This window comes from Tupaia chinensis, unplaced genomic scaffold, assembly GCF_000334495.1.
Source record: "Tupaia chinensis unplaced genomic scaffold, TupChi_1.0 Scaffold000127_1, whole genome shotgun sequence".
In the NCBI taxonomy this organism is placed as follows: Eukaryota; Metazoa; Chordata; class Mammalia; order Scandentia; family Tupaiidae; genus Tupaia; species Tupaia belangeri.
The window spans coordinates 37,558-61,692 of record NW_006159595.1 but is presented as its reverse complement, the minus strand read 5'-3'; the positions used below and the strand labels follow the sequence as shown (position 1 = coordinate 61,692).

The window sequence follows — 24,135 nt, the reverse complement described above, 5'->3', positions numbered from 1 at the left end:
CAGGCAACCAGTTGCTGGCAGTAAGCCAGAGGAAGTCCAACCTTGATGGAAATCAGCGTGTGATGACAGCTCCCACAAGTTGGCTCTGGGGACCAATGCATGGCCTCCATGCTCCATCCTGTGCTGTATGTATGTATTTCCATAGTATTGTTTATGTCTTCTCTTTCTGAAGGGAACCTTAGAAGAGGAGCATTAGCAAAACAAACTGTAACCCCTGTCACTGCCTGGCTCTCTGGGTCATGACGGTATTTATCCCTTTGTTCCAACACTCCCTATTCAAATTTCTCTCATGCCTAGATAGAGCCTTCATGTGCCTTGTGACTTCCCTGGTGCTATGACCTGAACATTGATTTGCATCGTGTCTGAATTCTTGATAATCATACCCTCCTCAAACCAAGGTTTTTGCACTTGCCCTTTTATGGTTACAACGTGTCAGTTAAATACAAAATATAGTTAAATGAATCACACAGATTTCACATGTATTTCTGCTCTCATTGTGTTAAAGTAGCTATAATAATAATTTCTCTTCCCATCTGCTGGTCTCTGGAGAGACAGTCCAGAGATCCTTGTAATATTTCATTGTAAGAGTGTGCCTTATTTGGAAACAGTGACCTCCAATCCTTCAAGACTCACAGTTGGAAGTATACTAAGCACAAAATCCTCCAGTAGGTAATTGGGCTTGATGGAGACATCTCCTGTTTCCAACTCCTGGTTTGCAAATCCATATATTACTGCTATTGAAGGAAGACACAACACTAAGTAGAAATCTTTGCTTTAAAGCATTTATTTCATTGTAATGAATGGCATTCTATTTTTTAGAACACTGCTTTCGAATTTGAACTTCAACCATGTCTTTAGAAGGCTTTTCCTATATTAACAGAGGCTAGGTGCTCTGGAGCAAATGCAGTATGACCAGTTGACACCAGACTTGGGTCCACTCCCATATTTTCTTTGCATGAAGACCGCTTGCTCAGATTCTATATTATATGAGATTCCATACCTGTAGATGGGGTACTCCATAGCATATAGATTGAGGGTCTAGTGAAGAGAGAAAAGTGTCCTTGCATATGAGGTATCCATATTGCTGAGGTCAAGCCATGAGCTCTTCCAGAATGCAAAGAAGCCAGAGTAGTCAGCTTGCCATCAAGTGGCCACAGTGTCCTTGAGAAATAGCACTATATTCAAGGCTCATTATTGAACCATGAAAGATTGCTAACAAGTTGGTTATTCAAGACAAGTGGTGGTTGGATTCACTTTGGTAGTGAGAATCTATGCTGTGGGTCCCTGTAAAGTCTCCCTCTGTGGAGACGCCATCTGCACTCTACCAGTCCACAAGTGTCTTGTGTAATACTGCTATTTATTTGTTTAGTGTCTCTTCACTTCTTGTGTGAGCATTGATCCATAATACAAACATCTTTACTCTTTAGGCCCACTTTTTTGTGTTCATCCCACTTATTTTTATACAGATTTCCATATATTGTCTTACCTCAGGCTGCTTTTTTATTCATGCAAATAAAGTGAACACACGTGATACTTGAAACTCCTACAATTGCAAGTGCAGTTCAAGTGCAGCTGCCACTCCTGTGCATCTTTACTTGCTTACTGAGATGAACAAGCAAGTTCTGGCCTTTTCCTCCTCCTGCCACTGGTTGAATGGAACCTCTTACTCTCTATGGAGACAAAAGAACAAAATGGGAGAGGGTTTAGATGTCAGCATGACGGCTGAGAGAAGGTTCTGGAATATCTATTTATTAGATTACTCATGACCACTGATTCTTCTGAAGCTCTATCTTGATGTACATTTCTAGCTTATAATAGTAAGGTATTGGGCCTGATCAAATTGACGATTTGCCAAGGCTTATGGAATAGAACTCAGAATAGACCATTGTATGCACATCATCACTAAGAGCACATGGTCAAACCATCCGCCTGTGCCAAGGCTGTTTCTTAAAAGGGATACAGTTTGCTGGGGCAGACGAATGGCTTTGTTCACACTCTCTGGAGCGCATTTATCTTACGGAGATCACTTTTGCTTATCTTGTTCAATCAGCATGATTCCACGGGCATAATGAATCACTGTAATGTGATATGGGATGTGCAGATTGATAGGATCTCCTTGGGCGGTGCAATGACAGAAAAAGTTATGAGTCCTGACACAAAACTGTAAGGACGTATCAGCATCTGTGCCAAAGGAAGATGCTCTATTCTTCATGCCCTTTAACATTTGAATAGAAAAAAAATAAATAAAAAGGTTAAGAAATCAATGGCCAAATACCTGTACCTGAGACCCTATCAATGTACTCTAGCCATGGTATCTTGCCTCACCTAGCAGCTGCTGTCAGGCTGCTGCTCTGTTACAGTTGTGTAACAATCCTTCTGCTATCGTCCGGCAGGATTTACTCAGAGACGCAGAGGTCAGATAGACGAATTAGGTAGAAATCTTATAAGAGACCACCAGCCACTCATAGAGCTGTTATACTTCAGTGGTGGTATGGGCTGGATTGTGTCCCTGAAATTTCTACATTGGAACTCTAACACACAGTACTCAGAAAGTGACTTCATTTGCATAAAAGGCCTTTAAAGAGGTAATTAAAGTAAACTAAAAACATAGCACCCTCATCCAATGTGAATGCTGTCTTTATAAAAAGGGGAGGTTAGGACACAGGCATTTGAGCACACAAAGACCATGTGAGGACTCAGAGAGAAGGGGGCCCCCTGCAGGTCAAGGAGAGAGGACTAACCCTGCTAAGATCTCAGTGTTGGACTTGGAGCCACTAGATCTGTGAGAACATAAATTTCTGTCTTTAAGTGACCCAGACAGCAATATTTTTTGCGGCAGCCATAGCAAACTAATGCAAAAGGTGATACTAGTCTTTGTTATTACCCTATTCCTGAAATATTGTGAATGATTTAATACTTTGGCTGGGAAAAGGCCCAGTGTCAGAGGTTTATACTTGGTATTCCACAGGGAGATAATTCTTATCTCACAGGCCAATAAGTCAATGTGGGATTTAAGCCCTTTGTCAAGTATATCAATTCCAGCTGTACCCTCAGGGAGTAGGGTAAAAACCACTGGGTAGATCCTTGGATCCCCCAAGTCCAATAGAAGCCAGGCTTATATTTTAAGGATTCAGGGACCAGCAGTTGGCATAATGAATATGTCACTGGACTCCCATGTAGTTGACCATGGTTCAAATACTGGACCCGGTGGCTTAAACTCATGTCGGGCACGTGTGTGTTCATGCACTTTCTGTCTCTCTCTGTCTTTATGGCGAGCTCATGTGCCCTATAGCAAAAACCTCTCCAAAAAATAAAGGGACCAGCAGTTGGCATATGGATTCTGTTCATTGCCCGGTCTGCACACTCTGGGTCTACCAGCTGGCCCAGGGCAATGTTTGGGATCCCTAGGTATCATAAAGTATCTTTTTGAAAATAAATGATTAGTTTGAGTAGAAAGGAAACAAAAGCGGGTAGACTTAACTCAGTAGAGATAGCTTTCCATGTTTCTGAGTACTTCTGAAATATCGCTTGTGCATGTATTGCTTAGTCAATTTAGTTTAGATTATCTTGTCCTTTTAGAAAGTTGACAAAAATCATTATAAATTCTTTGAGGACTAATTCATCTTTCAAGAAGTATATTGTACAGACTGCATTAAAAAGGCCCAACAGAGGAACAAACAACTTACCATTGGAATCGAAATAGTTGAAGAAATATTTGAATTATTTTCTAAGTGTCCATGCATATTTAATAATGATATTTAGCTTAAAACACATTAATATGTGATTGTCAGCAAAGACTTTCAAATAGGACCGAGATTTTAATTTTTTTTAATTGAGAGTGGATCTATAGATTGCTGTTTTCTTCATGTTTATAATCCAATGTGATATCTGTGACATTCAGATATTTTAATTAAATGCAGTGAAAAATCAAGGGGAAAAATAAACAAAACCAAAAATACAAAAACTTACATTGTAATTCAGGTTGAATACAGAATTTCTTTTTTTTTAATTTGGGGACCAGCAGATGACATAATGATATCACTGGACTCCCATGTAGTCAACCACAATTTTGAGTCCCAGACACGGCAACTTAAATCTTTCACTGTTACGTGTGTGTGCATTCCCAAAATTTTGAGAGGAGAATGAAGGGGAAACAATTGCAGCATGGCCATTCCCCCTAGCGGGGGATGATTTCTCACTTTCTGTCTCGCTAATCTCTCTCTGTTTCTCGGGCAAGTGCAAGCACCCTATAGCCAAAATCTCTCTTAAAAAAATGATTTCATCCAATAGTTTAGAATTGCTATAGCTACAGATAATGTAATAGCATTATAAAATTAATTGCATGTAAACATACACGCTGACACATATAGTTTCTTTGGCACATAGATCTCAGCAAATTATATAATATTTAATTATGACCTAATATCTTTCACAGTTTTATCTGGTTTAAGTCAGTTGAGAATAAAACATACATGCTGACACATATAGTTTCTTTGTATATATATTAAAATTATATAATATTTAATTATGACCTAATATCTTTCACAGTTTTATCTGGTTTAAGTCAGTTGAGAATAATCTCTTGATAGGCACTCATTTCAATTCAGAAAGTACTAGTGCCAAGATGTCTTCATAACTCATCTCAAGCCAGCCATCAGCGTTCCAAAGGCATCCCCATTGGTAAATATTTTACAAAGGAAATGGAGAAAATGAGTTAAAATTCAAACTTAATTAGAAAGTAAGTAAGGCAGTTCCTCCTCCACATACAATTTCCATAATTTCAGGGTTTTTTTTATGGTTTGTAAACAAGATGGCAGCATGTTATGTCAAAATCCTGTCTAAGAGAAAATACATAGTATTGACCAGAAACGCTTAACATAATAACCTGTTTATTTTTGTAAATTTGATATTAAAACTTGCTAGGCATCTTAAGTTGTACTAACCATGTTTTAACAATTACATCATTATTCTTAGTGACAGAAGAGATGAAGAAACATAGGTGAATGTAAACAATTTTACAGAGGATACATATTTCATAATTATTCAAATATATTTATTGAGTAAGAAATGTAAGATATCTCATTAATTAATGAACATAATTACCTGACTAGAAGAAAGAAATTAAAACATAAAACATAATCAGCAAAGTTGAACATTATATACACTGTTTAAATATTGGTTCTGTATTCATTAAAATACTATGCTTTAGGGGCTAGCAAGTCCTGTAGTGGTTAAGGTGCTGGACTCCCACCTGGTCAATTAAGGTCGAGGCCCAGAACTGGTGACTTGAATCTCACCAGGCATGTGTGCATGCTTGCCCAAAAATCCCAAGAGGAAAATGGAAGAGAAGGCCTTACAGTGTGGCCAGACTCCCTGGGAGGTGATATCTCACTTTTCTATCACTCTGTCTCTCTGATGAGTACACATGCCCTATAGCAAAAATCTCTCTTAAAAAAAAATAAATACATCTATCAAAAAGATGTATATCATGCTGTTTGTCTTTCTATTTACCTATGTTAAGTCTTACCTGCCTCTATGCTCAAACAGATCTACTATAATGGCTTCAGTTGATATTCTTTAAATATTACAGTTTTTAAACATTCTGAGTAACCAGCAAATAGAATACCTCACCTAGATGGAAATCAATATTTAGTCCTCTCTGTATATTTTGACCTACATAATCTAATCTTGGTTTCAAGATTTTATCACAGGGATTTTTTCTTGCTATGGTGTTTCTGAAATAACTTGGGTAAATAAGAAGTTCAAGTTGTCCATCACAGCCAGTGAAGTTTCCAGAATATTTCTTATATCAAGAAATGCTCATAAATTCCTGAAGAACTGTTTCATTGACATGTGAACTTCATTTCAAAGCTCACATTCTTCCCATTTGCTGTTATTAACACTCCAGTTTCTATGAGTCATTGTGATTATAATTCTGCTTAATACTCCCATGTGGTAAAGCATATATGTGAATAATCCCAGCTATAAGTTCAAATCCTTCATGGGCTTATATATTCCTAAAAATAATTAGTCAAACACACCAATGCTTCAGTGTTCATGAACAACACAGTTCTAAAATGAACAGAAAGATATTGGCAAAAAAAATTCATCGTTCATTTTTATCACAATTTTCTTGCCTTTATAGTTCTTAGTTCAGCCCTAAAATGAGGATGCTCAATGCACCGGGAATAAGAAAAACTGTTAAATAGTTTCCATGTGATGCCAGAGTGCCCTTTTCTGCACCTGTGTTACTGACTCTGCTTGAAATCTGCTAAGAATATTAGAACAGCGGCTTCAGTTTTATTACTGTGTCATTGAAGATGCTTAGCTTGTGCCCCTCACTTTCCTCTTGCACGGTCTTCCTGGTGCACTAACAAGCCATTAATGGTGGGGATGGAGAGCTGAGTTCATCTTAAGAAATTATTTCCAAACTAGATTTTCAAACAGCCCTAAATAACATCCTTTCTACTTTAAGAATATTAGCCTCTATCTCTCTCTTGTAATAATATGTTAGCAAGAAACATTTTCCCGGAATAGTTCAAAACCTAACACCTGCAACTCACATATAGGAAGCAGCAGAATTTAACATTTGAAAACGATGGCTCTAAAAATGGTGCGTGTGACTTTGAGGGCTGCATATTAAAGACGCCAGGGTACTTTAACATGGAGAGGCAAGAAGCCTCATAAAGAATGTGTTTATGCTTGTGGCTTCTGTAAAGGACATTCTTAAGCTGTTTTGTTTTCTTTTTTTATTTTTAAGAGAAATTTTTGCTATAGTGTGTGTATGTTTGCCAGAGAGACAGAGAGAGAGAGACCGAGAGATAAAAAGCAAGAAATTACCTCCCAGAGGGGATGACCACACCACAATCCTTTCTCCTCCATTCTCCTGAGATCTTGGGCTTCCATGCACATGCACCTGACATGAGTTTTAAGCCGCTGGGTCTGGGACTCAAACCGAGGTTGAACACATAGTAGTCTAGTGACATAACCCTTGTGCCACCTGCTGGTGCCTTAAGCTGTTTTCTTAGCAGTATATATCCTGGACAAGATAAACAGTTCTCCTTCACAAAGCAGCAGATTAGCCATTCATTCAGATATTAGAAGCAGATTATGCAGGTTTCTCCTAAACTTGGGTGCAGATGGTGTGTTCATAAGAGCACAAGTACTGTTACATAGAGGATGAACCTCTCTAGACATAGAGCCCAGGACAAAGAACAACTGATCAGTGGCTCCAAAGTCTGTCCTCATACTGTTCTTCCTCAGGAGAACCTGTAGAGTCAGTCATCGGGCACCTGCATCCCACAGCACTCTTTAGAGGATATCCATTTTGCCCTGCATTTATCATTCCTTTTTCCTGCATGGGCAGATTGTCAGGGCCAACAAGCATGCCTACCTAAAACCTGCTGTCCCCACTTCTTCACCATGGGCTTAGATCTTGGAGCCATCATACCGGGCCTGCATAGTCTATTTCCCCAAGCCTGCCAACAGGTGACTTTACTGCTAATGTGCTCACCTGCATGGGTTTGTGTTGGGTCTAGGGCTGCTGTGGTTGACTGAGTTGGAGATGGAGATTGGGCGTGAGGGCTGAGATGTTCCTTTGAGTAAGGGAAGATGCGGGGGGTGGAGGGGGATATAAAGAAACATGTTCAGCCCCTACACTTGTGTTCTTGATAGGGCCCTGCAAATGTGGTCACATAGGTGGGCCTAATCTCCTTCCTGTGTCTGTGAACTCTTTGATGGACTAAAACAAACAAAAAAATCTTAATGATCCTTATATTCCGAGGTTGGACATTAAAATGTATACCTTTATTTAGGGCAAGCTGAGATAGCCAATGTATTATTCTTGGTCAAGATTTGATCTGCAGACTTTTGGTATCTAAATATTATTTTTAGTACATATTGAAAATCTGGGGAACTTTACATACATATCTTGATTCTCTGAAAAAATTGTAGGTCCATCCACATTTCCAAAGGGTATGTACAAAAAATCAGCTTCTTCCCAACCCTCCATAGATGTTGCATAGTTTGCTCGGTTGGTCAAGATCCAGAGAATCCTATATCAACTCTTACAACCACTTTGATGATGCAGTTTTCTGCCTATCTTCCGGAATCCTTTGACATCCTGTCTGCCATAAACATGGATGAAGTAAATAAGAAATTAAAACACTATAGGCTTTAAGAATGATATGATGTTGGGACCAGCAGTTAACGTAATGGCTATGTCGCTGGACTCCCATATAGTCAACCGCGGCTCGTGTCCCGGACCCGGTGGCTTAAAACTCACGCTGGGCGTGTGTGCGTGCATGCGCAAGATCCCGAGAGGAGAATGAAGAAGGGATTGTGGCATGGCCATCCCCCTGAGGGGTGACTTCTCGCTTTCTATCTCTCTGTCTCTCTCTGTCTATCTGGCGAGCGCACATGCCCTATAGCAAAAAGAAAAAAAACCTCTCCAAAATAAAAAAAAGAATGATATGATGTTTACATTCTTGTGGAGAGAGGTGTGTGTCGGAGGGGTGGTTACCAGAGGACATGTGTGCTCACCAGAGAGAGAGAGAGAGAGAGAGAGAGAGAGAAGGAAAGTGAGAAGTTATCCCACAGAGGGTATGGCCATGCCACAATCCCTTCTCCTCTGTTCTCCTCAGGGATTTGGGCCACATTTTCTGCTGTGATTTTCAGGTGTCTGGGTTCAGTACTAGAACTATAGTCAGCCACGTGGGAGTCTAGTGCCTCAACCACTACATCATCTGCTGGCCTCTCCATTCTGCCATCTCTGAGAGGTGATTAAAACAAAACTCCCCAGTTAAAAAGAGGATGATTTTCACAAATGAACTTGTACTGCCTGTGTCTCTGAAGTTTAGTCTAATCATTAAATTCTGTGACAAAGTGTCTGTACGCTCATTAGTCTTAAACAACTCCTGAATGTTAAATGTCTCTGTTCAAGATTTCTGATCAGATCATTTCTGAAAGAGAAGCTTGAGAACATCATTGCCTTTGTATCAGAAATCAACTCCCTGGTTGAATTTGCTAGCTCTCAAAAGCACTCTTGCAGCTTTATACCTCAAGATGACGTGATGACATTAATCTACTTTTTTACTTTTCAAAATTATCACTTTATTCCATTGAACTAAAAAATGTTATTAATACCTTTCTTTTCCACACCAAATGATAGGTGATTTATGACAGAACCAAATAGATGGTAATTTATTGTGTATGAATTTTACATTTTGGTTATCATGGTAACTTTGAATGTGTTCTATGATATCCCTTTTTACAAATGAGTCAGTCTACTTTTATATTGTGTTTATTTGAATAAGTAGTTTTGAAATAGTGCTATAAATATGTAGTAATTTGTTATTGGTGGCATTTATATTATAGTTATGACTACCAGATAGGGAAGAAAGTACTGTGTAAGGGAGATATTTTTATTTTATTTATTTATTTTAGAAGTTTTTGCCTTAGGATGCATGCGCTTGCCGGAGAGAGAAACAAAGACAGTGAGAGGGAAAGTGAGAAATCACCCACTGCGGGGATGGCCATGCCACAATCATGTCTGCTCCATTCTCCTCTTGGGATCTTGGGCACATAAACATATGTGCTTGGCATGAGTTTCAAGCCATTGGTTCTGGCACTTAAACCATGGTGAGCCATATGGAAGTCCAGAAACTTAACCACTATGCCATCTGCTGGTCCTGGGGGAGATATTTTAAAACAAATATAAAGTTGTTTTGTTCACTGTGTGAGGAGCAGATAGAATCAAAGAGGATGTGTCATTTTTAGAACTGGAATTGCAATCACTTGTCCAAAGAATTCCGTATCCAAATTCCCTTCCCAATGCTACCAGATAAATCTTTCAAATATCCTACTCATTTAAGAAAGAGCACACTAGGTTCTAGTTGAGTTACAGTTGGAGAATACAAGCTAAATGCAATTAAAACCCAATGTTGAAACAAAAATTTTATGGAGATATTTTGGAAATTTTTTTTCCTTTTTTTTTTTTTGAGAGAGAGATTTTTTTGCTATAGTGTGTGTGTACTTGCTGGAGAGACAGAGAGGGATGGAGAGACAGTAAGAAAGTAAGAAATCACCCCCAGAGGGAGATGGCCATGCTTCAATCCCTTCTCCTCTTGGCATTTTGGGTATACACGTGCATGCGCCCAGCATGAGTTTCAGGCAGCTGGGTCTGGGACTAGAATTGCGATTGGCCCTGTGGGAGTCTAGCACCTTCACTACCACACCACCTGCTGGCCTCAGTATTTTGTAAAATTTCATCTCTGTGTCCTAAATGGCTGGAGTCCCACATGTTCTATTTATGATAGTCACCAATCATATTTACTTACATTTCATGGAACTCCCATCTGTACTCCAGGTAGATTTACTTAATGAGAAGAATTCTAGAAACCTCAACGTCTTCCACACCCCAGGTCTCTGTCTCCCTCGTCTGTCCCTCGTCTGTCCAGTTCTGGCACTGCCTCCTGCCTGCACAGCTATGGAACACACCCGGGCCAGCAGTGGATTTTCTTGGTTGGGAGCGTCATACTATATGGCCGCCACAGTCTGTCGGTGGGTCTCCCAAAAGACATGAACATGTTACTGCTAGTTTTTCTTCATGTTATCTTTCCATTCTTGGTTTGACTTGACTTTCAGTCAATCAGTTGAAAGCTGACACCTGAGGCCCGAGTGTTCCGTGACAGCTTTCAGGGCAGTATGCCTTGTGAAGGTATTTGGCCGCATGTAAGAAATGCTTCAGTTGTCAGTCCGTAGTACGAGGTGGACACCTTAAAGGGATCCATAATCTCTTACAGGCCTGTTCACGTGCGAGCTTCTCTGTGGACTTCACAGCCGGTCGGGATGTCAGTGTCAGTACAGTCCTCTGTACAGAAATTTCTCACAATAGATTGTCTTCTGATTTAGGGCACAAGGTCTAAAAAAGGGCATCTTTAGAGAACAAGCCTAATATAAAAAATTAGCTTAACACAAATGGCATAACCATCTGAAGAGTATCTTTTCTTTCCTTTTTTTTAAGAATTGTTTTATTTAACTTTTTATTTATTTATTTATTTTAATTTGACCAGAGAGGAACAGAGTAAGAGAGGAGAGAGAGAGAAAGGAAATGCGAGAAAGCAAGCTACCAGATCCCGGACTTGAACTGTAGCTGGCCAAGTGGGAGAGTGGGAGTCCAGCACCCTTAACCACCATGCCAACTACCAGCCCCATATAGAGTAGCTATTTCTAAAGAGATAGTTTATAAACATGTTGTTCAGGGGGCCAGTGGGTGGCTTGGGTGGTTAAAGTGCTGGACTCCTACACAGTCATCCAGGTTTCAAGGCCTGGACCTGGCAGCTTGAAAAATCACACTGGGCACATGTATGTGTGTGTGCCCAGAATCTCAAGAGGAGAATGGAGGGCAAGGGATTGTGGCATGACCATCCCCCTGAGGGGTGATTTTTTTAATTTTTCTTCTCACTATCTCTTGTTTTGTTTCTCTCTGGTGAGCACACACACCCCATAGCAAAAACTTTAAAAAAAAAATGTTTTTTGAGGAAGCAGAAGGCACAGTGGTTATGTTGCTGGATTCCCACATGGCTGGCCACAGTTCCAGTCCCATACCCGGTGACTTGAAATTCACACTGGGTATGTGTGTGGGTGTGCCCAGCAGCCCAGGAGGAGAATGAAGGAGAAGGAATTGCAGAGTGGCCATTCCCCTGGGGCAGTTATTTCTCACTTTTCCTTTCACTGTCTCTGTCTCTCTCCCCAATGAGGTCATATGCCCTAAAGCAAAAACCTCTTAGAAAATAAAACAAAACCAAAAAAATGCTTTTAAGAAAACTTGATGATATAGTCTTGTCAGTTACCATCATAAATCAAATGTGAAACATAAAAAGTAACCTAATTTTAATTGTGCATATCAATAAAGATATTTACATACTCTGGTCTAGATAATATGGTAAAGTGAATGAAACTTATTGTTTACCTTTGTTCCTAGGAATAACTCTGGGAGATGTATTTTCAGAGAGTCCCTTGGCTAACTATTTAAACCCAGTATAACAATATTCTAAATTAGTTCATGTAGTGTGAAGGATAGAAATTAATTTCACATAACTCAGGACAGTTCGCGTATATACCATAGGCCATGCAGAGTCTTCGGTATTATTTTATCAAGTAACTGCCTAGCGCTACTAGGAAGTCCTTATCTGTATAAACAGTTTGATTTAAGATTCTATTTTTATAAAATTAATGAGATTTGGTAAACTATAGTGACTTATGAATGAAGACTAAGAATATGGGCAGGTGGCCTGGCCACCATGACTCAGGTGGAGGGTGCTGCTGTATAGCACTAGGCCCTATGGGAAGAGCCCGGGATCAGATCCTGGTTCTACTTGATGACACCTGGCAGAACCATGGTCCTGATTGATTGAAAGGCTGGGGGCTTTGTGGCTTGATGAGATCAAGGTACCCCCCTCTCTCTTTAGAAATGGATAGCGAATAACTCCCAGTGACTTGAAATTCGTGCTAGGTACGTGGGCCAGTTGTGCCATACTGGCTAATTGCATATCTCTCACCAAGAAATAAAGGTCACAATGCTGTTACTACTCACAATTCTGTGATTTCCCAGAATCGGCTTGTACTCAAACAAGATAGATGTGCTCGCCTCCAAGATCCTTAATACCATCCACTTCCTACTGCTTATGTCGTTATCCAGTGTTCCAGTGTAGTGGGTAGAACCGTGCCCCTCTCCCCACCCCAATGAGAAAGACATACACATATGTTCAGGTACTAGCTCCTGGAATCCATAATCCAGAGAGGATGAGGCCTTACTTGGAAAAAAGGTCTTGGCAGATACAATCAGTTGAGATCATACTAGACTACAGTAGACCCTAATCCAGTGAATCTTGTGCTGTCAAGGTGGGAGTAATTTGGACACCAACACAGAGGGAAAGATCCCACGTAAAGATCTGATAAAGGAACCATAAGGATTTCCAGTACCTATAAAAGTCAGGAGGAAGACATGAAGCAGTTACTCCCTCAGCACCTGCAGGAGGAACCAAACGTGATCACACCTTGAGTCCAAACTTCTGGCTTCCAGAAAGATGCAGAAAAAAATTTCCTATTGCTTTCGGTTTAAATTTGTTACAGCAGCACTAGGAAACTCGTACACTCATGATGCTACATCATCTAACACATCACTCATGAATACTGGCTTTTAATGATTTTTCTCAGAGATGGTCATTGTAATTCATTGATAATGACCAAAATAGAATTCTTACTGCAAGTGTGCAGGAAACTGAATGATAACTCATTTTTTGTTATTGTTGTGCTAAATTTATCATTTCTAATTTTACAGTAGAAATGTCAAACAACACATCTTCAAACCACATCTTCTCTTGTATGTGACAAAAAATATTGCAAGAGGAAATATACAGTCTTAAATCTCATGTGGTCACTACCGAAATGATACACTGCCTTTTCTTTTTCAGAGGTTTTTTCCTTAGGGTGTGTGTACTTGCTGGAGAGAGAGAAACAGAGACAGTGAGAGGGAAAGTGAGAAATCATGCCCCAGGAGGGATGACCATGCTGCAATCCCTTCCTCTCCATTCTTCTCCTGGGGTCTTGGGCACCCACGCACACACATGCACACTGCATGATTTTCAAGCCACCAGGTCTGGGTCTGGAAGCGCAGCTGGCCATGTGGGAGTCTAGCAACCTTACTGCTATGCCAACCTCTGGCCCTAACAGTATCTTTTCTTTACATCGCTATAGTCCATATGCAAAATCGTATGTTATTTCCATGTCAAGCAGCAAAATGTCTCAGAATGATGTGTAAGTCTGTTAGTACAACACTGAGCTCTAAGTTTCCCAGATTAAAAATGATTGAGGTGCATCTCTCACTTTTGTTGATAATTATTTTACCTAAGCCTGCTGCCTAATTTTACCTGCCCAGAATGTTAATGGCATGAGTCCAATATAATTAAGACCTATCTCCCGTGAACTTAGGGTTGAGTTTGACACCTCGTTACTGTATCTTAACAGGCTTGAGAGTCCGTGAAGGTTTTGGCTGAAAGCCAGTCAGTCCAGCTGTCCTTATGTGATCACTACTTTGAGAAAACCATTTCCCACCTCTAAATACTATTTTCAAATATAATTTTACTGTGAGAACTTCCTGTATCCTCATTTAAATATAGGTCCTTTCTCTTTGGGGAAATTCTTAGCCTACTCTACTGACTGTTGTTCCCAGCGATTCCTCATCTGTGACATCAGTAGAAAGCAGATCACTGGAAGCTGTTCAACCTCAAGTGTCACAGAGAGAGTTCTATTTTATTGTTAAAAAGTTAAGGTGGTGTGGTGGTTAAGGCGCTGGTCTCCCACATAGCCGACCATGGTTCAAGTCTCGAACTGGTGGCTTGCTTTCTCACTTTTCCTCTCTCTCTTTGTGTATCTCTCTGATTGAATTAAAATAAATGAATAAATATAATTAAATAAATATTTTTTAAAAAGCTAAGGAACAGAAACCAGCAGATGACGTAATGAATGGTTATGTCGCTGAACTCCCATGTAGTCAACCACAATTCAAGTCCTGGACCTGGCAGCATCAAACTCATGCTGGGTGTGTGTGCACATGCCCAAGATCCTAAGAATAGAATGGAGGAGAAGAGACTGCGGTGTGGCCATCCACTTGGAGGGGGAGGGGGGCGATTGCTCACTTTCTGTCTCTTTTTTCTCTTTATCTCTCCAGAAAGTGGATGTACCATATAGCAAAAATCTCCCTAAAAATAACAAAAAAGTTAAGGTAGAGAAGCTTCTAGACCAAAGCAATAGCACACATTATGAGCATATTTTATTAAATGATTATTTTAGGGTGAGTAGTTAAATTCATGTCTCTGTATATTGTTTTCTTCTTTTCACTCTAATTAATAAGACCACAAACTTCAAACTGAAAAAAGAAAGCAAGTCTGTGTTATTCTGAGTATGTTTTCTTTTTAAAATACTCTGCACTTCTTTATAGGTTGGAAAAGTAATGCTCCTTTTTATTTATACTGATGACATTTTAGACCAACTGACTATATTTTCTAATTCCAAATACTCAGAATGTTCATGTTGCATAGAATTAGATTCTATAGTCCTGTGCTAGAGGTGTGGAAAAAAAGGATTTCTTTCGAAATGGTACTTACGGAATAAATCCTGAGCATACATGTGACATTATACAGTTAGTTTAAACACAGCTTTTCATTGAGGTTAATGTAGTTTTATAATAGACCAGTTATACGTATGTGATTATTATGATTGGCATTTACAGGACTGTGATTATATAAACTCTAACTCCAGAAAAAACACTGGATTGTGAGATGCTAGAGATTAAATGTATTCTGGCCCTGCTTAGTATATCTCTGTGTAATGTGCCAAAATGCTTATAAAAAGGGATGCCGTAACAGAGAATTACAATTATGACACCGGCACCGCAATTTCTCATTTGATCCATTAGATCTCATTTTGTCTTGGGCTACACTAATGAGCCTTGATTAACTCTGTCCATTCTTCTACCCAGACAGTCCTGCTTGGCATATCAATCATCTTCTTTGCAATCTTTCCATTTCTAACTCTGTTCCCTCGTATTTGAATCATGTCTGATTATACCAGTCTTGGGTGCCCACTGGCTGTTAAGCTGGGAGTAAATACCCTGTAGATAAATTGTCATCAGCTGTCACAGCACTCCACAAAGCAGCCCAACTTCTGTTAAAGTGCAGTAGTAATCATACAGGGGTCAGCAGATGGCATAGTGGTTACATTGCTGGACTCTTGCATGGTCTACCACAGTTCGAGTCTCAGACCTGGTGGCTTGAAACTCATGTGGGCATCTGTGCATCATGCCCAAGACTGAGAGAGGAGAATGGAGGAGAAGGGGTTGTGGTGTGGCCATCCTCCTTGGGGATTATTTTTCACTTTCCCTCTCTCTCTCTCTCTTTCTCTCTCTCTCTCTCTCTCACACACACACACACACACATACACACACACACACACACCCTAAGGCAAAAAATATTTTTTAAAAAAATCTTTCAGAGGTCTAGTATTAACACATAGTTAACAGTGCACTTCAAGGGTACATAATATTTCTTTATTATTTTTAAATGTGTGCTTTACATGACAACACTACTCTCCTGGTTTCCCCCAAATATTTTTCTTCTGTACTCATTTAATTCATATACATCACTTACACGAGTATTCACTTCAAACTTTTTTTATAGTTTGCTATCCATAAACAATGGCATGTTTGGAAATGTTAAAAAGTACCTTTGTGGGGCCAGAAAGTGGCATAGTGGATGAGGTGCTGAGCTCTGCATGGTTGACTGAAATTTGAGTCCTAGACCAGGCAGATTAAAATTCATGTAGGGCATATATGCAGGTGTGCCCAAAATCCTGAGAGGAGAATGGGGGAGAAGGGATTGCAGCACATCTATCACCCCCAGGGTATGAATTCTCACTGTCATTCTCTGTCTCTGTATCTCTGGTGAGCACAAACTCAAAAAACTTTATGGCAAAAATGCTTTAAAAATGTATAAATATGTGTGTGTGTGTAGCCCAATGTACAAGTCATGGAATTAGGCTACAATGTGAGAATACCATCATCCAATCTACTCATAGTACTTTCTACTTAAATATCTTAGCATCTTTACTATAATGAACTAAAGTTCCTTCAGATGTGCTATACATGTAGTTTCACAGATTCTTACAGTTCATGCAAATAATATATTACCCATCATGATTTTTTCCTACGTTTTTACCATAGGACCTGTGCACTTGCCAGAGAGAGACAGAGAGAGGGAAAGTGAGAAATCATCTCCCATCCTCCCCCCAAGAGGAATGGCCATGCCACAATCTCTTCTCCTCGATTCTCCTCCTGGGATTTTGGGCGCCCACTCACACAAGTCCAGTGTGATTTTCCAAGTTGCTGGGCCCAAGACTGGAACTGTGGTTGACCATGAGGGAGTCCAGCACCTTAACTGCCACACCCCCTGATGGCCCCACTACCATGTTTAAAAACTTATCATATAGACTCAGGAAACTGAACTACATAACTCTAATACGATTACATAATAGGTCAGTATGTCAGTTACTAAATCTGTGTCTATTCAAAGATTGAGTTACTTTATTTTCATTATTTACTTAATTGTATTTACCCAGCCTTAGCAATCTTTTTTTGTTTTTTTTTTTTGGAGAGGTTTTCACTATAGGGCGCGTGCGCTCGCCAAACAGAGAGAGAGAGACATAGAGACAGAAAGCAAGAAATCACCCCCCGGGGGGGATGGTCATGCCGCAATCCCTTCTCCTCCATTCTCCTCTCATGATCTTGGGCACGCACGCACATGTGCCCGGCATGAGTTTTAAGCCACCGGGTCTGGGACTTGAACTGTGGTCGACTATGTGGGAGTCCAGCGACATAGCCATTATGCTAACTGTTGGTTCCCCCAGCTTTAGCAATCTTAAAGTTTATAGATAGAGTAAACAGTAATGAAAATGTGTATCACCAAGCACTGAATGAAGGTTTTAATGTCAAGATTAACTTTGTTTACTTAAATATTAGCAGTCTGCCTCAGATAATGTTGCTTTCCAGTGTATATTCTATGCCATAGGGTATTCATCACATACCATTATATATCATTATCATCACTGTATATTGTCATCATTGTATATTATCATAGTTGTTTTTAATGTAGATTGTATACTTTAGTTTCTGCAATCAATGTTCTAGATTTTTTGTTGTTGTTGTTCCTGGGTCATATTCCATTTCTTTCTTTCTTCATCTTTTTTTTTAATATGTTTTTTTTTTTTTGGTTAATTTTTTTTTTTTTTCCGTAGTGTGTGTAGATGTACCAAAGAGAGGCAGTAAGAGGGAGAGTGAGAAATCAACCCCCTTCAGGAGGGATGGCCATGCTGTGATCCCTTCTCCTCCTGGTATTTTGGACATGCACACACAAATACCTTGCATGATTTTCAAACAACCAGGTCCAGGACTCAAACTACGGTTGGCTATATGGGAGTTCAGTCCCTTAACCATCATGCCACTTGCTGGCCCCCATATTCCATTTCTTATTTTGCCTTGTGCTTACACACACACACACACACACACACACATACAGACACACAATTTTTATGTTCAAATCTCCACTTCTCTTTAATATTTTTAGAATAACATTTTAATAGTATTTAAAGCAAAGTAAATTAATTTGCATTTTTGTTTATTCTGGATTTGTTTTGCTCCTTTTAACCAAGCAGTTTCCAAAACATACTTTTCTTACCATCTGTTCCAATAACTGAGGGGGAAATTTTCAATAGCTAATGATGTGGATCACTATCTCTTTAAGATATTCTGTCACTTTGATGGCCCCAAGATACTGAAATAACCATTTTGCTACACTCTCAGAGTGATAGTTGAAAATATGTAGAAGCTGGAAGAAGTATTTTGGTTTTAATTAAATGACATGCATCATTCCAAATAATCCTGATTTTTTCATTATTTCCTTTTATTTCTGTTGGATAAGCTAGTAGTCTAAAATTGGAATGATTTTCTCAGATGGGTGATAGTATTAATGTATTAGTTGATCATGAATCATTTTCATAGTAAGTGAGTAACCTCTGTAAATCTGTGACACTTCATTTAGAAGACAGTTTAACATATTGCATAATGTTGGTTGCATTGCAGCCTTCAAGCATCTCATGAAACTCAACTAATAAAAATGTTGGGTGGGTTGGTTATTACCATTGTGACTGTAGAATACTTTGTTTTAAAAGTCAGAAGCATCTGGTTAAATAATAAATATCACAAAGTAAATCAAATAAAAAAGGTTTTAAATTCAAATATGTGTAATGCCAGTTTTAAAGCTAGCGATATAAAAGTTAAAATATTGTTCTCTTTTTTCTTTTATTTGGTCAATGTGCCTAAAATTTGAAGCCACATTGAAAAACAAACAAAAAATAATGAGAGGAAAGAAATGACAAATTGCTGACGACATATATGAAATAATAGAAAACGCAATATGTCAGGTACATAATGAATCAGGCATAAATAAGTTACATTCTTTAATCACAGAAACTGTTGTGTCATGACCCCCAAGAGTGATTGGTCTTCCCTATAACTCTCACTTTCACTCTTATTTTCAAGGGGAATGTATCTCCTACTGTGAAGAAAGCCAGGACTGCTGGCTGGGACTCTGTCCATAAAAAATGTGACTATAGCTTTCACTCAAACGTCAGAGACTATTCAGAACATGGTTATGATAAATTGTGTATTTGCTCTTTCTTACATTGCTTCAGTATCTTATAAATGCAGATAAAATTATTATTCATCAGTCTGCCTTAATCAAACAAGTTATAACAGCAAAACTTCTAATGTCAAAAAATCTGAACAGAAAAATTGATGATTTTTTTTCTTTTTTTAAAGAGATTTTTGTTATAGGGAGCATACACTCACCAAAGAGACAATGAAACAGAAAGTGAGAAATTGCTCTCCTGGGGAGATGGCCATGCCATGATCCCTTCTCCTCCATTCTCCTCTCAGGATATTCGACACATACGCATACATGTCTGACATGAGTTTCAAGCCACCGGGTCTGGGACTCAAATCATGGGTGACTTCATGAAGTCCAGTAATGTAACCATTACGCCATCTACTGGTACCTTTTCTTTTAAGAGAGATTTTTTTACACTAGGTACATGTGCTTGCTGGAGAGAAAGTGAGAAATAACCCCCCTGGGGTGAGGAGCATGGCCATGTTGTAATTCCCTCCTCCTCCATTCTCCTCTTTGGATTTTGGGCACACACACACATATGCCCAACGTGAGCTTAAGCTATCAGGTCTGGGACTTGAACCATGGTTGACCATGTTGGGGTACCACTACACCACCTCCTGGCCCCGATATGTATTTCTATACAATCTTGTACCAAGCGTCTACTCCGTGCCATGTGCTATCTTGATAATGGTGAATGCAACAGATAGGTCTTTGCCCTGCCACACCATACTTACCACACAACATAGGAAGGCATGTTCCAAGCAGAGGAAAGACCATATTCAAAGATTTAGATATGAGGAAAAACATGGGACAAGCAAGGGACTGAAATGAACTCAGCAGTAGTTACAGACTATAGAGGGAAAATGATGCTGGTGTGTGAGCCAAGATTGGACAGGCTAACAGGAACCAAACCATGATGAAACTTGCAAATCAGATTTAGGCTTATCAACTTTCTCACAAAAGGAAATAAAATTTAATAGTTATAGACAGAGAGATATCATAATCAGATAGATGGCATTCGTGGGAGGGATCACTGGAGAAGAGGTGGATCTGGGCAATAATGAGTGTAGATATTCAGTGATTGAATATGATGTCTGTGGAAGACACTCGAGTATGTATGCCCAGTAAGCAGTTGAACAAATACCTTTAGCAAACAAGGGACTAGTATGGTTTAAGATGAAGCTTCCTAGCTTTGTAAAAGTAAAAAACACATTATATTTTAAGAAGGAATAAAGGAGCAGCAGGTGGCATGGTGGTTAAGACACTGAAATCCCAAGTGGACAACCACAGTTCAAGTTCCAGACTTGGCAATTTGAAACTCACACTAGTTGCATGTACATGTGTGCCCTAAATCCCAAGAAAATGGAGGAGAAGAGTTTGTAGTGCGGCCATGCCCCCTGGGGAGGAGATTTCTTGCTTTCTGTCTCTCTGTCTCTGTCTGTCTCTCTAGTGAGTGCACAACCCTATAGCAAAACTCTTTCCAAAAAAATTTTCAAGAGAAAGAATAAGGAATCCAAAGACACAAACACTACCAAGATGACACTTACCTGCAGAAAAAAAAATAAAATTTTTTCAATTAATTTAGCATAAAATAGTTAAGTGAGTTTGCATACTCAAGATTCAGGGAAATTACAGAACAGAAAAATGATTGCAAGTTTTTTCTTTTTTTGTCTTTTCAAGAAAATATTTAATCCCTCTGCATCTTTACAGCATACAAAATGAATTTTCCTAGCATAAATATACCACATTATTAATCCACCGAAAGACATTACCATGCACATTATCAACAACAGGTAATTTTCTATTTTTGTGTCCGTTAAATGTTTTACTTTTTTTCCCTTTATTCCCTCCATTTCACTCACCTATCCCATGTTGCCCACATTCCTTCCATACTGATAATAATTCTATTTTTGTTTGGAGGGGTTTACGCTTGTAGGGTGTGTGCACTTGCCAGAAAGAGAGAGAGACAGAAAGCGAGAAATCACCCCTCCCTCAGAGGGTGATGATGACCATGTCGCAATATCTTCTACATTCTCCTCTCGGGATCTTGGGCATGCATGCACACGTGCCCAGCATGAATTAAAGCCACCAGGTCTGGGACTCAAACCACGGTTGACTACATGGAGTCCAGTGACATAGCCATTATGCTAACTGCTGGTCCCCAGCAATTCTTTTATTTTTTTGTGTGTGTACATTACTGAAATAGATCTGATTTATTTATAAATGAAAACAAATGAACAATGTACAGTATCTCAAAGTTGAAAATGACACAGAACTGAAAACACAACTTTTAATTTTCTTCAGATTCAGTTTTTGTGGTGGTTGTTGTTATTGTGTCGTTGTTTTATAATTTTCCTAAAGGATGTGTGCACTTGCTGGAGAGAGGGAGAGAGCGTGAGCACAGTGAATGCACAGCCCAGGGGGATGGCCACAGTACAGTCCCTTCTCTTTCAATCTCCTCATAGGATTTGGGGCATGCATGCACACGTGCCCAGTGTATTTCTCAAGGTACCAAGTCTAAGACTCAAACTGTGTACTGTCACATGGGATCCAGACATTTTACCCACCATGCAACCAGTTGGCCTGCATTTTGTGATTTAATTATATAATGGTGAGTCAGTTCTGTAACCTAAAAACATTTACTTATTAAAACTATACCAAAGACCAGCAGTTGGCATAATGGCTATGTTGCTGGACTCCCATGTAGTCGACCGCAGTTCAAGTCCTGGACCCAGTGGCTTAAAATCATGGTGGGGACGTGTGTATGCGTTCCCAAGATCCTGGGAGGAGATTAGAGGAGAAGGGATTGTGGCGTGGCCATCCCACCTGGGGGTGATTTCTTGCTTTCTGTCTCTCTGTCTCTCCCTGGCTCTCTGGCAAGCACACTAAACCAATACTTTAATCAACTATACAAAATATATAATGAGACAAACATGTTCATTTATAGAACTGCATATCAGTCAGGCCAGATCCCTGCAGAGGGAATTCCCAGCATGACCTCATTCATCTGTGAGGGCACAGAGCAATCTTTGTTCAGATTGGCACACTCATTTTACTTTTCTGGCGTGGTCAGACCTCTCTTCCTGATGGCTTCCTCCTGCTTATGGTTGTGCACATCCAGGTGTCTGCTTCTTACAGCAGACGTTCGCCTGCCTCATCCACCAGCCGTCGGAGGAGGACAGGGGCCACTCAGATGATTGGTTCCACCCATTCTTCGGGGAGGGTTTCTGGGTGGCACTCTTCCATCATCATATCTGGAATCGATGAGTCTCCATAGCCTCTTCTCTTTCTCACATCTTGCCAAAGCAGAGTTTTGAACAACAAAACCATAAACTCAGCTATTCCCCAGGAAAAAAAATCTGTTATCAAAGTTAACCTCCATGAGGACTGACCCTGGCTGTCCAACACTTGTCCATTCAAGATGTACACCATCACGCCTCCTGTTCCTCACTTCGGAGCTGCTGAAGAGCTTGGGCTTCCCCGGCTTCCACTGATAACAATTCTTAAGGAGAACGAGAAGACAATGAGTTTAATAGATAATTTTTTTAAAAAATAGCTTTGTTGTGGAAGAGCAGAAGAACCAGCTGTGATAATGGTAAGAAGACAATGAGTTTAATAGATTATTTTTTTTAAAAAAAAAAAGCTTTGTTGGGGAAGAGCAGAAGAACCAGCTGTGATAATGGTTGGGTCAATAGAGGGCTTCTTTAAGACAAGTTTTCATCAGCCAGGAGCAAAGGAATCCCTATCTGTTTGTTTCCTCTCTGTGTGTCCTAATATTAACAGTCTTGAAGAAACCTGAAAAGACTGTGTAGATTTGGGCTATATATGTATTAGAACATTGCTGAGCTTTAGTGTTGACCCTGTTTTGGTCCAGAAAATAAACATGCTCTGATTATATGCAAAAGGTATTTTCCACAGAGAAGCACATGAGGTTCTGTACCTTTAAATTCTTAATGGCAGAATGGCCTCTGACAATCTTTGGCCTCTGACCTTCTAAAATACTCTACATTTATTGTTTATGTTACCCCTAATCTCTCAATCTCTGTTAGTTAGAACAATTTAGAAAAATCATCTCCATTATTCACTTCTTTCCAGTTCTGCCTCTGTCTTTGCAGGAGGTAAAATTTTGTGGATCTCAGAAATGGTTCTTCTGCCAAGGTTGAGGAAAGAAAGAAAGAAATTAAAGATTGGGAAAGAGAGGTCTTATTGTTATTCCAGGTTATAATTTGGATTTATTTGTAAGGGCCAGCAAGTAGTGTGGTGGTTAAGACACTGGACTCCTATCCTCCATGGTCTGCAGTCGTTTGAGTCTCAGACCCAGCATTGTAGAACTCACGCCAGATGCATGTGTGTGTGTGCCCAAAATCCAGAGAGGAGAATGGAGAAGGGAGTGCGGCGTGACCCTCTGCCCAGGGAATTATTTCTCATTTTCTGTATCTTTATCTCTATCTCTCTAGAGAGCGCATGCACCCTATAGCAATCTCTATCTCTCTAGAGAGCGCATGTACCCTATAGCAAAAATCTCTCGAAAACCAAAGCAGACAAGGGACCAGCAGTTAGTATAATGGCTATGTCGCTGGACTCCCATGTAGTCAACCATGGTTCGAGTCCTGAACCCGGTGGCTTAAACTCATGCCGGGTGCATGTGCGTGGGTGCCCAAGATCCCGAGAGGAGAATGAAGGAGAAGGGATTGTGGCATGGCCATCCCCCCTGGGTGGTGGATGATTTCTCGCTTTCTATCTCTCTGTCTCTCTCTGTCTTTCTGGCGAGTGCATGCGCCCTCTAGCAAAAACCTCTCCAAAAATAGAAAAAAAAATAGAGACAAAATAATAATTTGGTTTTATAAGTCTTATT

The 24,135-nt window shown here is 39.8% G+C and overlaps 1 pseudogene; it reads right to left on the bottom strand.

Annotated features, from left to right (window-relative positions):
* Positions 1-22,332: 22,332 nt before the first annotated feature.
* Positions 22,333-22,712, bottom strand: LOC102501065 (selenoprotein K pseudogene; annotated as a pseudogene).
* Between the last annotated feature and the right edge of the window lie 1,423 nt (positions 22,713-24,135).